Raw genomic sequence first — 15,467 nt, forward strand, 5'->3', positions numbered from 1 at the left:
CTCAGTAGATGCACAGTTTCGGAAAAAAACAGAAATCTGAGGGAGGGGAAAAGACCTGATTGAAGGATTTAGTGTGCTTCATGCTCACCCTTGACCTACCCAAGGAAGGCGCTAGGATTAGTAAGCTGAAAACATTCCTTCAACATGATTTGAAAAATGACTTCCACAGGGTCTGTTTCCTTATCTGGCGGAACAACAAAGCTAATGTTGGACTCAGGGTTGTCTCCAAGAAGGAAAAGAGCATGACCTCAGAGCAAGGCCCCAGGTGATGCTGAGAAAGCACTTGCTTTTGGACAAGGCTCCAGCAGGCACACGCACGCACACACACTCCTACACAATGACTCGGTATAAGGCAGGCAGGGAAATGGTTCTCCAGGCTAGCGATTCTCCCTTGTTAGTCACCCTTCCCTCCTCCTCCCAGCTCTTACTGGCAGCTGGGCGGGGCAGTGAGTCAGGAAGGCTGGCAGTGGGGAGAAGCTAGTTCACCATCACGGCTTAAAAAAAATACTGAGGCCCTTTACAAGTATAATTAACTTGTAAGCTTCTAGTCATCTGGGAAGAGAAGAAGGGGCCAGTGAAGGGCTGCAGGTGTGTGTCTGGAGCCAGATCGGGAGGAGAGGCATTAGGACAATAGCAGGAAAATGGTAGCCCCTATCTTCATGAAGATGGTTCCTGTAAGCCAGGGAGTGACATTCTTGATAACCTCTGCACACTTCTCCACCAGCTGTTTTGCGGTGGGAAACTCTTCAGTGCCCAACAAAGCCCCCTGTCACTGATGAAGCCAAGTCCCCTCAGCGCCACACATCACCTCCTAGAGGAGGAAGTCAGCCGCGTCCTGGAATACACTCGACCTCTAGAAGAAAAGGACAGTTGGCAGCACTTGCATGAAACTCAGACCCAAGCCAGCAGTGAGAGCCCAGTGCCAGGACATACCAAGGTCAGGCAGGGGCGGGGCGGGGGGGGGGGGAGCATTTATAGGACTAAAAGAATTCTTCCTTTTGCTGAGTGTATCTCATGTGAACATCTTGAGGGATGACACAGGTCCAAGGGAAACCCCACTTAGAGCATCTGATTGTGTCTGGGGGTGGCACGTGTCATTGTTCTGCTCTTTTTTGTTTTTGTGCATAAGGCAAAACACCTCTGCCCTCCATCTGCACGGCTTAGCAGGGCAACCATAATCACATCACAGAAAGACCTCAGTGTCTGCCAGCCTGACCCTTGCCTGGCCCTCCCTGTCCCAGCTGGCCTCTCACACCAGTCGTGATGACGTCATTGCACCGCCACCGCTCCAAAAGCGAACCTTAGGGAAGATAACACCCTAAGATTCTCAACACTCAACCACATGCTCCCCAGTCCTAATGTTCCAGACCATGAGCATCCGATCAGCATGATTTGTAACTGAATTCTTAATCCGTGGTCGGCAAACCGGGGCTCGTGAGCCACATGAGGTTCTTTGGCCCCTTGAGTGTGGCTCTTCCACAAAATACCACGTGCGGGCGCGCACGTACAGTGCGATTGAAACTTCGTGGCCCATGCACAGCAGTCGGTATTTTATGGAAGAGCCACACTCAAGGGGCCAAAGAGCCGCATGTGGCTCGAGAGCCACGGTTTGCCGAGCAGCAGTTTGCCGACCACTGTGAACCCCACTGCTTCTGGCTCTTACTCAGGCCCAAATACAAAGGAATGAGCAAAAGCCATTTTCTCCACAGCAGTATCTCGCCTCTTTGGTGGGTGGCTGGCATCTCCTCCGGCTCCTTGCAAAGGAATTCAGCACACACCACCTTACTCAGCCAACCCACCAGTCAGCTGACTCTGGGGGCAGCCGCAGCAAGGCTGGCCCCAGCTGCCAGGTGGAGGGGAATAAGCCCGAGGAGGCAGGGGGCTGCTGCATTGGCTCTGCCCGCTCCTGGAATCCAATCTGTGGCCCATGGTCTAGGCTTCCGCCCCCAAAACAAGCCTCCCCCATTCTTAAATGTAATCAATTAAAACATCACTGGAACTTTCTCGTAACGTCCTTTCTAAAAGCCTATCAGGTCCATTAAAGCCTGGTGGCCTCTGCAGGGAGAGCCTGTCACACTTGGTGTCTCAGACACTTTTCATCATCTGGCCCCATTGTGACTCCCAAGGTTGTGTTTTGTTGTTTGTTGTTGTTTTGTCAATCCTCACCTGAGGACATTTTTTCCATTGTTTTTTTAGAGAGAGTGGAAGGGAGGGAGGGAAAGAGAAAGAGAGAGAGAGAGAGAGGACATAGAAACATCAGTGTGAGAGAGACACAGAGATTGGCTGCCTCCCACAGGCAACCCAAGTATGTTCCCTTGTCTGGGATTCAAACCCGAGACCCTTTGGTGCACAGGCCGACACTCTAACCACTGAGCAACACAGGCCAGGGTGATGACTCCCAAGGTTGAGAGGGGCCTGGGCTCAGTCTGACTGGGGAACAAGGACTTGTGTGAAGTTGGCTCTGCAGAGCATATACACACTGTGTTTACTTAGACTTAACACTGATGTGAAGAAGTTTAGATAGGAGCTCATGAAATCATGATAAGCCTCACGCTGGAGTTGCAGCTGATCAGCCTGAGTGTAGCCACTGATTACGGAAACCCTAGAGTCTAGAAGGAGACTCAGAGGCTGGCCTGCCAGCTTTCTGCTTTCAAAAAGGAGGCATGTAACACATCCCATTTCCATGGCACAGGAAAGTTTTCAGTGAGATCGTACTGACAAACACGGTGGCACAGGTGGGCTGAACTACGGTGTGGATGTGGCGACAAGCACGTTCATCACGATCTGAATGCCGTGACTATCCCATCTCCTTTAACCCTCACTACAGCCCGTGAGGTAAACATCACTATCATTTTAGAGATGAGGAAACTGAGCCCCAGCCCCACGATCCAGCAACTAGCAAGCAAGTGATAGGCCCAGGCTTTGAACCCAGGTCTGTCTGGCTATAAAGTTTTCCCGTCACAATAGCCTGTCATATCTCCCAATGGCATAATCTTCACACTGGATTCCTGATTTCACTCCTGTTATCAGCTCTCAGCAGGAAGCATGAGGGCCATTTCCCAGATGAGAAATGTACAACAAACAGCTCCCTGCACCAATGAAGGACATTAAGCCAGGCCATAGATAACTGGCCAAAGCTGGTAGCGTTGATCCTCTGAGAAGAAAAGGCTGGTTAGAGAAGGGGACATTTTCATTGCCCCCTGAGGAAGGAACGCAGGGGGACTCTTCATCAGGGATCAGCTTCTTTCTGCTTCCAAACACACTCCTTGGTGTCTTCACAAGCCACCACACACACACACACACACACACACACACACACACACACACGGGCCAGGAAATGAACCCTGCCATCTTCCTGGAATTTGCTACTTCATTCCAGCTCAAGTCACTGGGCCCCATGGAACTAGGGTTGCCAGATTTAGCAAAGAACAAACCAACAGAATAAAGCCCCAGTTAAATTCAAATTTCAGATAAGCAAATTTTAGTGTATATCCCATGCAATATTTGTGAATAGTTAATTTAAAAAAATTAAATTTGCTTATCTTGAATTCAAATTAAACCAGGGTCCTGTATTTTATCTGGCACTACTCTCTTAAAGAGTAAAAATAAGGATGTTAATAGAGGTCAGAAACTATCTCACAAATGAAGACTGGGATTTAACCAAGGCAGCTCAGCCCTGAATAAGACCCAGAGAATCCTTACTGCACCCTCACCTTGAGGCTTGGTGAGAGCATCTTCCCACCAGGAAAGGCTGAGCTAAGAAGCCCGGATCCCTAAATACTCCAAGAGAGGTAAGGAGTAGATGGTGCAAGCTGATCCCTGATGACCTTGGTTGCAAGCGCACAGTTCCTGTCTCCTCGGTTCCTGTCCATGGGTAAGTGTCCCTGTAACAGTCTCCCCTCTGGAGACAGGAAAGCCCCTTCCCTCTCCTGCCCGGAGCCCATTTTTAACAAAGCAGCTAAGATCTCCCAGCTGGAACTCCTCTGCCACAAAGATTTGCTCGGGGGAGCAGATGGGAAGAATGGTGGTTACGTAGCCAAAAAAAAATTACACTGGATGCCAGAGCAAGTTCACACTCGAAAACACCAGCTCTGTCCAATGTTTTCCTTTTTCAAGTGCAAGCATGTTGCTGAAATCTAGATGGCACTTCAAAACAAGATTCTGAAAGAGCAGCAAGTGGGTTTCACTGGCACCAATTTCTTTCCCTTCTTCCCTGCTCTATAGTGAGACAAAACTCACTGTTTCCACATCACCATTGATGGGAAGCCTGTTCCATCCTCCCTGAGAAATCCAGGGCCCAACCTACCAGGAGACCAGGCTCCCCAATGTAGTTCTGAAACCAAAATTCTGTATGGCCTCTCCTACCTGGTGCTTATCTCTAAGTCATCTGGATCACACACCCACAGGAAGCGACAACTGGTTTTACAAGAATTTAGGACCAATAGCTTGAATTCAGCTTCCTCTGGACAAGCCAACCATGCCCCCACCTCAGGCCAGGCTACCCCACCAGTTTCCTAACAGCTTGGCTCAGAGTGTCTGAGCTCCATTCCTGGAGGAAGATCAGGGTGACCTGTGACCTTGGCTAACCTTGAGGCAATTATAGTTACTCTTTTCTGGGTCCAGGACCAATGATTCTCGGTAGGGTGGGGCTGGGGAGGAGGGGGGTAGGAGGATTAGAGGGGCGAGTCTGCCCCCAAGAGGAGCTTAATGAGAATATCCAGGAGGCCGCTGGCCGGTGCAGTGGTTAGAGTGTGAACCTGCGGGTTCAATTCCTGGTCAAGGGCATGTACCTGGGTTGCAGGTTCAATCCCCAGCTCCGGTGGAAGCACATGTGGGAGGCAGCGGGTTGATATGTCTCTTTCATATCGATGTTTCTCTTTCTCTCCTCCCTCCCTTCCACTCTCTCTAAAAATCAATGAAAAAAATATCCTCGGGTAAGGATTTTAAAAAGTGTAATTAGTATGCCATTTTATATTGAAAAACTATTTATTATTTTTGCAATATAAACTACAGAGTCTGGGGAAAATGTTGCCTAATAAAATCAGTTTTTCCTAAGTGAACAACTATAGCAGAAGGAGGGTAAATTACCAACTTCTGGTAAATAATTATGTCCAGTCTCCATGTCTACAAAAAGAACATATACCCTAACACACTCTTGGCCTTGAATCTTCAGTTCTATCTGACAATCTAGATCTAATTGCTTGGAAATGAGCTTTGGTTCTTACATTTTTTATATATCAAAGACATTTTGGTTTAACTGATTTGGGTCATGTGTTCCATTATTTAGTGAGAATTTATGGGTAAAGATGCAAATAACTTGGGAAATTTTTGATACACCAAGTTTAAGAAAAAGAGTTATATATGTGCAATGGTGTTACACTGCAAATGTTATGAGTAACCAACAGGGTTTGATATACTATGTGCATTTCAAGTAAGGTTTGCTATATTATTCAAACTATGTAAAAATAGTGATGTGCAATTTGAAACAGGTGCCATGGTTTAGCAGAGTATGACAAGATCAAACAGCAATTTAGAAAGAGTGATGGGGAGAAATAGATTATTTTGATGGATTCTATTTTTAAAGTTATCTAAACAAAATCTAAGCCAGCTTTTTATAAAACCCTACCTAAGATAAGTTACAATGAAGAACTGGCCAGTGAGCCTCTAACATACCCTCGAGAAATATAGTATGATTCAGGAATATTAAATAAATGTACTACTCAGCAAGAATGCCTTAGCTCTCCTATAGATTAGAAAATTGAGCACGTTCAAGGCCATTAAGGACAGCCCAGAGCAAAATAAAAGAAAGTAAATTCTGGTACTACTGGGCTCAGAGACATCCTCCTCCTTTCAAACAAAAGGCAAATGGAAAAAAGAGGAGTTTTCATTTGTACTTTAGCCCTGGAGCAAATACTGGTGAGGTTTGCTTTATCCCTCTCTCCCCACGTTGGGGTAGGTGTGTATGAACAGCAGAGCTCCCCTGGAGGGGTGGCAGTGCTGAGTCTAGAAAGAGACTGAGTGGCAGGGAAGAACCACGATGACAGGGCCCAGCGGAGCAGGAATGGAGTGACCGGCCACCCTGTTTGTCCAAGACTAAGGGATTTCCTGAAACCAGGAAGGTCCTGGGCACACTGGAATGATGGGTCGCTCTCAGAGGCTGGAGGGACCGGCAGGAGTGGCTCTTGGGGGGAACTAAGCAGGTCAAGGGTTAACTACCCCAAACTGGGGGGAGAACCAGGACTGTGGAACTTGGCTTGGTCCCCCAGGCATCTGTGACATAGTTTGGCTCCCCAAGGGAATCGACTCAACTCTACCTCTTACTTCCCTTGCAGTCTAATGGAAAAACACAACTTCACACCAACACACATACAGACACACACATACGCAGACACACATACTATATGTTTTAGTTATGTGCTAGAAAATAAAAGAGCAATCTAGGATATATACAAGTAAGGGAAAGTAAAAGGAATGAACATTTCATTTCCTAGCCACTGGATCAAATTTCTTTTGATTAAAAAGGATTTTAATTACAAAAGCAATAGCCTCATTATAGGAAAAAAGATGATAGAAAATTTAAAAAAAGAGCAGACTCCCATTCTACTCAGAGACAACCACTCAATACCCAGGTGAATTTCCTGCTCTGCTCCTGGCCCACAGCCTTGGCAGCACCTGGGAATAACCTGGGGAGCTTTTAAGGAGTGAAGCCTGGGGCACACCCCCAGAGAGTCTGATTTCATTGTTCTGCCATCAGTACTTTTTAAAGGTGCCTCCAGGGATTCTGAGATTCAGGGAAAGTTGGGAAGCCCTGCTCTGGGCCCTTTTCAATGTGTGAATCCTCTCCCTGAACACAGACACATGCACACAACACAAACACGCCCAGGCACACATGTTTATATGGTATCTGGCATACTATTATATTTCCTGCTTTTCTCACTCAACAATATATTGTGAGTAGTTTCTATTGTTAATAAATCAGGTTTGGTTTTCCAATGTGTGATTTAATTCATTTAACAAATTCCTATTGTTGCAACATTTTCATTGTTTCCAAATTGGGCTCTCACCTCATAATGATTAAAAGTCAGGACTTGGGAGTTGGACTGCTTTGGTTTGAGTCCCAGGCGCTTGTGACATTGCAAGTGACATCAGACAAGTCACTTAAGCTCAGGTTTCTCATCTGTTAAATGGGGCAATAGTGGTGCCTAGCTTTTAAATGAGGTAATACATACAAAATACTAACCATGAGCTTAAACAGTATTCATTATTATATTACTGTTCATCATTGCCCACTTCCCAAATTATTTTCTTAGGATAAATAATCATAATTTCAATTTTGAATCTCTATGTCTTTTTATTGTTGAGGTGTAAGAGTTCTTTATATATTCTGAAAACAAATCAGATATATGATTTGAAAACATTTCCTTCCATTCTGTGGGGTGTCTTATTACTTTCTTGACAGCATTCTAAGAAGCACCAATTTTTATGCAGCCCAGTTTATCTTTTTTCCTCTGGTTGCTTGTGATTTAGGTGTCATGTTCTAGAATCCGTTGTTGAGCAGCCTTAAAGACCACAGTAGTATGTAAGTGTTGTGGCAAAATGTATGCTCGCACCTGGAAGTTCCTTGTGTTATTGATGCTCACATTTCATTGGCCATGCATGTCACATAGCTTCGTCTAATTTAAGGGGGCAGAGAAGTGCAGTCTTACCATGTGTCTGAAAAATGTGGAAAATCAGAAATATTTGGTAAACAGCACTAATGACCACTATGATTTAACTTACACTAGAGAAACACCAAATTTGGGATTACCAAAAATACAGCCAGATTTTATGTCCTTACCTTTTCTCATATATGAGAAATGGTCACATGAAAAAGTTTTAACATCGTTAGCAAGTCTGGGCCAAACTATATTGTTGATTATGTTAATGGTGGCTTTTACATAAGGAAATGAATATAATTCTTCTTACCTGGTAGACTTTAGTTAACAGGAAGACCTTTATTTATAGATAAACTAATGCACTTCCCTTTTATTTTGGAATAAGAAATATGTTTCTATTTTTCTTGTGTTGCTAGGAAGCTCAGAGCTGAAATTAATGACCGCCTCTTTTCCTCCCAGTATAACTAACACTCTTTTTCAAATAAGATATTTTTTCCAAATGTTTATTTTAGCCATCTTGTGTCATGTTCTTTTTTTTTTCCCTGAACTACCTCACTTTTTCCAGGCAGTTAAGAGATAAATTATAAATAAATTACAGATTTTTTCCAAATATAGTACTCAGGGGAATATTATGCTTAATTTTCTAATTTTACAGATATTTCTATCTTGTTTGTGCATCAAAACTACAATATCTAATATCGTAATAAACTGATGATATCAAATTGGTGCAGCATGAGTAAGGGTTTTAGAAAATGGATGAAGGTTCCTTTTTACTCTTAGAGTAGATACATTGGTAACTGCGTGATACTCTCCATTTACACTGTTGTGTGAGGGTAGTATGGATATTAAATCCTAAGACTCAAAACACCCAACATAAAAATATATAAAAGATTTAAAAAGACATTTCTCCAAAGAAGATACACATATGGCCAAAAGCCCATGAAAAGATGCCCAGCATCATTAATCATGAGAGACATGCAAATCAAAATCACTTCACAGCCCTGGCCAGGTAGCTCAGTTGATTAGAATGTCATCCTGATACACCCAGGCTGCAGGTTCGATCCTTGCAGGGCACATACAGGACTCAACCAATGAATGCATAAGTAAGTGGAAAAGCAAATCGGTGTTTCTCTTTCAAAATTAACAACAACAACAAAACCCACTTCACACCCACTAGGATGGCTATAATTAAAAAGAGAGACAATAACAAGTATTGAAGAAGATGTGGAGAAATTGAAACCTTTGTGCACTGCTGTATATAAAATGGTGCAGCCACTGTGCCAAACAATTTGGCAGTTCCTCAAAAGTTAAATATCGTAATACCTTAACTAATAATAAAAAAAATTTTTTTTAAAAAGTTAAATATCAAGTTATCTTACAGCCTGGCAATTTTTTCCTTTAGGTATGTATCCCAAAAAAATGAAAAACATGTTCACACAAAACTTACACAAGAACGTTCATAGCAGCATTATGCACAATAGGCAAAAGGTGGATAGAACCCAAATGTCCATCAACTGGTGAATGGATAAACGAAATGTGGTATATCCACATTCAAAGGAATCTTATTCAGCAATAAAAAGGGAATGACGTGCTGATACATGCTACAACATGGATGAACCTTGAAAACATTGTCAGTTCAAAGAAGCCAGACACAAAAGGCCACATGTTGTATGATTCCATTCACATGAAATGTCCAGAATAGGTAAATCCACAGAGACAGAAAGCATATTAGTGGTTAATGGAAGCAGAGGGGGTAGGGAAATAGAGAGTGACAGCCAATTAGTACACGGTTTGGGGTGATAAAAATGTTCTCGAATTAGGCAATAGTGATGTTCGCACAACTGTGTAAAATACTAACAACCACTGAATTCCATACCTTTAAAAAATATGTTTTTATTGATTTTAGAGGGAGATGAAAGGAGAAGAGGGAGAAACATCAATCAGCGGCCTCCTGCATGACTCCCCTTCCTGTGCATCCCCTACTGGGGATAAAGCCTGCAACCCCAGCATTTGCCCTGACCAGAATCAAACTGGTGACCTTTTGATGGATGGGACAATTCTCAACCAACTGAGCCACACTGGCCAGGGCTGAATTGTATATTTTTAAGTGGCATAATGTGGTGGATGTGAACTATATTTCAATAAACAAAATCTTTTTAAAGACAGCTAAAGTCAAAATGAAGCCTCATTCAGTTTAGGTCACTGAGCAATACCCCCTCAACTATTGTTGAGTTAAATAACTGAGATTTTAAAAATATTGCTGTGTAAGTTCACCTATACTTACTTAAAAACAAATTGCTTTTAAAAGGAATAAGTTTGTATGGACTCCAAAGTTAATTTACATTATTTTCATTATTATGTTACATAGATAGATGCAAATATAAATGTCAGTTACGGTCCTTGAGCTTATGTATACAAACAACAATAAAGTCAAAACAAGCTTACAGATTAAACACATACAAAATTCCAATTATCAACAATAAATCAATGTGGGAGATGATGCTGTTTGCTGAAACTGAATCACACTTAAACAGACATTGACACCAGGGTGCAAGTCTCTCACGTCTGACAAGCATACAGTGTCATACCATATAACACTTCAGTTCTCCATCACTTAGCACAGATGCCTCTCATTAACCAGCAATTCTATATTACACCAACACAAAAGCAAATACCACACAAATTATGGGAAAAGAAATATTATGGCAATATTTATTTATAAACTGATAGTGTAGGTTACCTAGAATATAGCTATATTTGCTTTTTTGGATTTTCACCAAAATAAAAAATTTCATTTTTTATTCTCTTAGCAAAATCTCACGTCTCCAAGAATGCATTTGCTGACCCATAGAGGCTTTATAGCTGCTATAACCTAGGCCTGTGGTCGGCAAACTGTGGCTCGTGAGCCACATGCGGCTCTTTGGCCCCTTGAGTGTGGCTCTTCCTAAGCCTTAGGAGTGCCCTAATTAAGTTAATAACAATGTACCTACCTATATAATTTAAGTTTAAAAAATTTGGCTCTCAAAAGAAATTTCAATCGTTGTACTGTTGATATTTGGCTCTGTTGACTAATGAGTTTGCCGACCACTGATAGGCCACTGGTTTTCAAATTTGAGCGTGCATCAGAATCACCTGGTTAGTGGGCCCCACCTTCAGAGTTTCTGATCCTGCAGGTCTGGGGTGGGGCCCAAGAATTTGCATTTCTAACTGTTCCCTAAGTGTAATTGATGCTGGTGCTCCAAGGACCACTTTTTGAAGTTCACTGCCCTCTATCTTTCAAGTATTAGGTGGCTCTCTAATAACCATCAATTCAAAACAGATTTCTACTGAAGGAACCAGACAGCAATCAATTCAGGGATACACTCTCCTTTGAGGCCTGAAAAAAAACATTCTGTAATAGTTAATTTTATGTGTCAACTTGACTGGGCCACAGGGTTCCCAGACATTTGATCAAGAAGAGTGTGTCTGTGAGGTTGTCTTTGGATGTGATTAACATTTGAATCAGTAGACTGATTACAGCAGGTTGCCCTCCCTCATGTAGGTGGGCCTCATCTAATCAGTTGAAAGCCCGACTAGGACAAAAAGCCCTCCCCTTAGTAAGGAGGACTCCTGCCTTGAGCTGCCTTGTCCTGCCTCTGGACTCAAACGGCAAGTGTCACACTTTCTGGGTCTCGAGCTTGCTGGCATTCAGGCTAGAACACCATCCCTCTCCTAAGTCCCCAGATTGCTGACCTGTCCACCTCCATAGTCATGTGAACCAATTCCTTAAGAAAAAATCTCTTTATCTGTATACATTCTATTGGTTCTGTTTCTCTGGAGAACCCTGACTAATACAAAAACTAATGGGCCTTGCTTGGATTTTCACTCAGACTGGGCCCAGAGGTAGAATGGGAAAATTCTCATTAATAAACCTTCACGATCCATTCACCTCCCATCAAAGGTTTCTATAGCAACCTGAGTTCCCAAGCGAGGCTCAGGCCACATTTTCACAAACTGCAGCTAGATGAGTGGAAATCAGTAATCCCTTATGATCAACCAAGAAAATGAGGATTAATAAAAGGCTAGCCACCAGTGCCCGAGTTGAATTAATTCACCAAGATTTAGGGCTACAGAACACAGGGCGCACACCATATGACTACCTAATTTCTTGAGGTAAAACAATGACTTCACACCACTACCACTGTTTTATACATTAAAAATATTTCTCTTCTTCCTTTTTCTTAATTTTTCCAAACAGTCTGAGTGGCCACATAGTGTCATTCTGAATATCAATTTCATCATTTGCTAGCTGTGATGACCTTGAACAGGTTAGTTAACCTAGATAAGCTTTGGTTTTACTCATCAGTTCACTAGGAATAAGAATTACAACCTGGATCTAACCCACAAAAACAGAAACCACTTTTAAGCATTCATCATAGAAAGAGCTTAATGCAGGGAATTATTTCCACAGATGAAGCAGGAGCTGAGAGGAAGGAAACCACAATGACCCTGGGGTGGCAGACCAAGAGAGGAGATGAAATGATGGAAGTTCAGGGTCACCTCAGGAAGCTGGGTCTCTGAGGGCTTGTCTGGCAGCTGCCACCAGTGCAGCCACCTGAGGCAGAGGTGGAAGCGAGGGCCTCTCTGACTTCTCCCATCCCCTTATCTTTCAGTCCTATCAACGCCTTCCACTGGGCACACCATCCAGATATAGCCTGGGGAACACATCTACGAGCTGGCTTTTCTATGAGACAAAGCAGGGGCTCCATCTGAGGACCAATGGGCACAGGGCCAGCAAAGCCTGCAAGGATTAAGTGACAAACACGTAAAGTCCCTGGTCTACTGTAGATGGCAGGGTCCTGTAAGTCATGGATTTTAAATTGGGGTTCTTATGTCTTACTCGCTTTTTCTTCACTCCCTTCCACAAATTTTCCATCCTCACGGATTCTTTGTCCTCCTACTCTCATCACCCAGTGCTCTCCTCCCACCTCCTCGCCCACACTCAGCAGCAGACAGCAAGTTGGCTGGCCTCCCAATGAGCCTACAGACTCCATGAAATCCTAGGGATGGAGGTTTCATGGTTTAGCTGCCAGATTCAATGATGTCCTCCTTTTCTCAGAGCCTGAATCCCCTGCCTCCACACAACGAGGTCACAAAGGCATGACCACCACAAACAAGGCAATGGGATGCGTTGGGCCTTTATCCTGAAGTTCTCCCTCCACCTGGACCCATCACCAGTTGCCACATTGGACTGTGCAGTTTGCCACAGAGTCACCTCCTTCCAAAACTCTGGCTGGGTCTAATTATCTGAAGAAGGGGCAGAATGAGAGAGATGACCTCTGGCCCAGCTGACGTGGCTCAGTGGTTAAGCATCAACCTATGAACCAGGAGGTCACGGCTCAATTTCCTGTCAGGGCACATGGAGCACATGCCCGGTTTGTGGGCTCCATCCCCAGTAGGGGGCGTGCAGGAGGCAGCTGATCAATGATTCTCTCCCATCATTGATGTTTCTATCTCTCTCTCTCTTCCTTCTTCTCTGAAATCAATTTAAAAAAAATATTTTTTTAAAAGAAGATGACCTCTGAGACCCCTTCCATCCCTATCATCCTATGATACTACTGATAAGTTAAAAGGCAACCACAAAATGAAGGCCACCCCAGTGGCCCTGCCCATGCCCCAAATCGAAGCCTACTTACCAGAAACACCTCAGTCAAGGAAATCTAACACCAATTACAATCCTGCAACTCAGCTTTCGCTAGAAAATAGGACCTGCTGACCTTGGAGGAAAAATATCCGCCCTCCTAGCCAACCACGCTGTTTCCTCGTTGCATCCTCTAATTCACTCTAACACTTACTCTTGTCCCAAATCCCTCAGGGGGAGTGCTCCACTGCTTGTGAGGCACTGTACTCCCCCAATCCATGGAATGGTTTCCCTTGAAGAAAGGACATCAAGCCTGCTATTTGGGTTTTGTCATTGGACACTACTCTGGTTTGCATTTCTGTAAGGCTGGGCTAAGGCATATTCCCTGCCTGTCTGTGTGACAGCCAGAAGCAAAAGTCCCAAAATTCTTCGCCCTGATGCAGAGTGATTTTCTGTTAACTGAAGAGGCATTTAAGAACAAAAGATCGGCCGAAACCGGCTTGGCTCAGCGGATAGAGCGTCGGCCTGCGGACTGAAAGGTCCCAGGTTTGATTCCGGTCAAGGGCATGTACCTGGGTTGCGGGCACATCCCCAGTAGGAGATGTGCAGGAGGCAGCTGATCGATGTTTCTCTCTCATCGATGTTTCTAACTCTCTATCTCTCTCCCTTCCTCTCTGTAAAAAATCAATAAAATATATATTAAAAAAAAAAAAAAAAGAACAAAAGATCGCTATGCTTATCCTAGGAGCAGCATAATATTCTCAAGTCCAACCCTCCTTATGAATAATCTAGAGGCCCAGTGCAGGAATTCATGCACTAGTGGGTTCCCTTGGCCTGGCCTGAGGGATGGGGCTGAAACCGCCTCTCTGACATCCTCCAAGGGGTCCCGGATTGGGAGAGGGTGCAGGCCAGGCTGAGGGACCCCACTGGTGCCGAGGAGGAACGCGGGGCGGCTCCAGGGCATGTCCAGCCCATCTCACTCAGTCCCGATCTGCCGGACCCCAGCAGCAAGCTAACCTACCAGTTGGAGTGTCTGCCCCCTGGTGGTCAGTGTACATCATAGAGAGCAGTAGAGCAGCCTTAGCATATCATTAGCATATTACATTTTGATTGGTTGAACAGATGACCGGACAACCAGATGACTGGACACTTAGCATATTAGGCTTTTATTATATAGGATTATTTGAAGATTCAAATAATTTAAAATTATGAAGGGAAAATTAAGGCAAGAAAAATTATTCCATTGCACAAGGCCTATAATGAAATTTTGTGCCAATTTCTATCTTTACATTCTCAAAACCCTTGCACATTTTGCCTTCACATCTCCTCCCTGAGGTGTATAAAAGAATCATTCATCTGTACTTATCTTTAACATTTGGAACCCAGATGTGAACTCATCAACTTGACCAACAAACACCAGTCATAGTGTTAAGTCCAGCGAGGAAATGGCTGGGCAAATACTCAACTTTTTGCTTTGTGCCAGATTTAATACAAATCAGGGTAGCTTTATAGACACCTAAGCCAGCCCTGCTCCTCCTGTGGTTCTCCCAGTGTAGTCCCCTAACCAGCAGTATCAGCAGCACCTGAAAACCTGTCAGAAATGCTAAATCTCTGGCCCCATCCAGCTTTACTAAAATAGAAACTGTGGAGGGTAGGGCTCTGCAATCTGTGTTTTTTTAAAATATATTTTTATTGATTTTATAGACGAAGGGAGAGGGAGGGAGAGAGAAACATCAATGATGAGAGTGAATCATTGATCAGCTGCCTCCTACACGCCCCACACTGGGGATCAAACCCACAACCTGGGCATGTGCCCCAACCAGGAATCCGAACCATGACCTCCTGGTTCATAGGTCAATGCTCAACCACTGAGCCATGCAGGCTGGGCTACAATCTGTGTTTTAACTAGCCCTCCTGGTGATTCTGATGTATGTAAGGTCTGAGAAACACGGTTCTAGCGGGGAGAAAAATCAGACAGAAATAGACAGATTCAAGTGAAACATATTATTGGTTATTTTCTAATGACCTAAATCTGAATTTAAATCCCAGATCTCCCCACAATCTGAAATCTACAGTCTTTCATATGCCTATTTTATTCAGTACTCATTGTACTGGGAAGGCTTTTATTATTAAGGGAGGTAATTTCAAGTAAGAATACAATGGGATTTAGAACACGGCTACTATTGTCCTGT

Source organism: Myotis myotis, unplaced genomic scaffold (assembly GCF_014108235.1).
Source record: "Myotis myotis isolate mMyoMyo1 unplaced genomic scaffold, mMyoMyo1.p scaffold_m19_p_8, whole genome shotgun sequence".
Lineage (NCBI taxonomy): Eukaryota > Metazoa > Chordata > Mammalia > Chiroptera > Vespertilionidae > Myotis > Myotis myotis.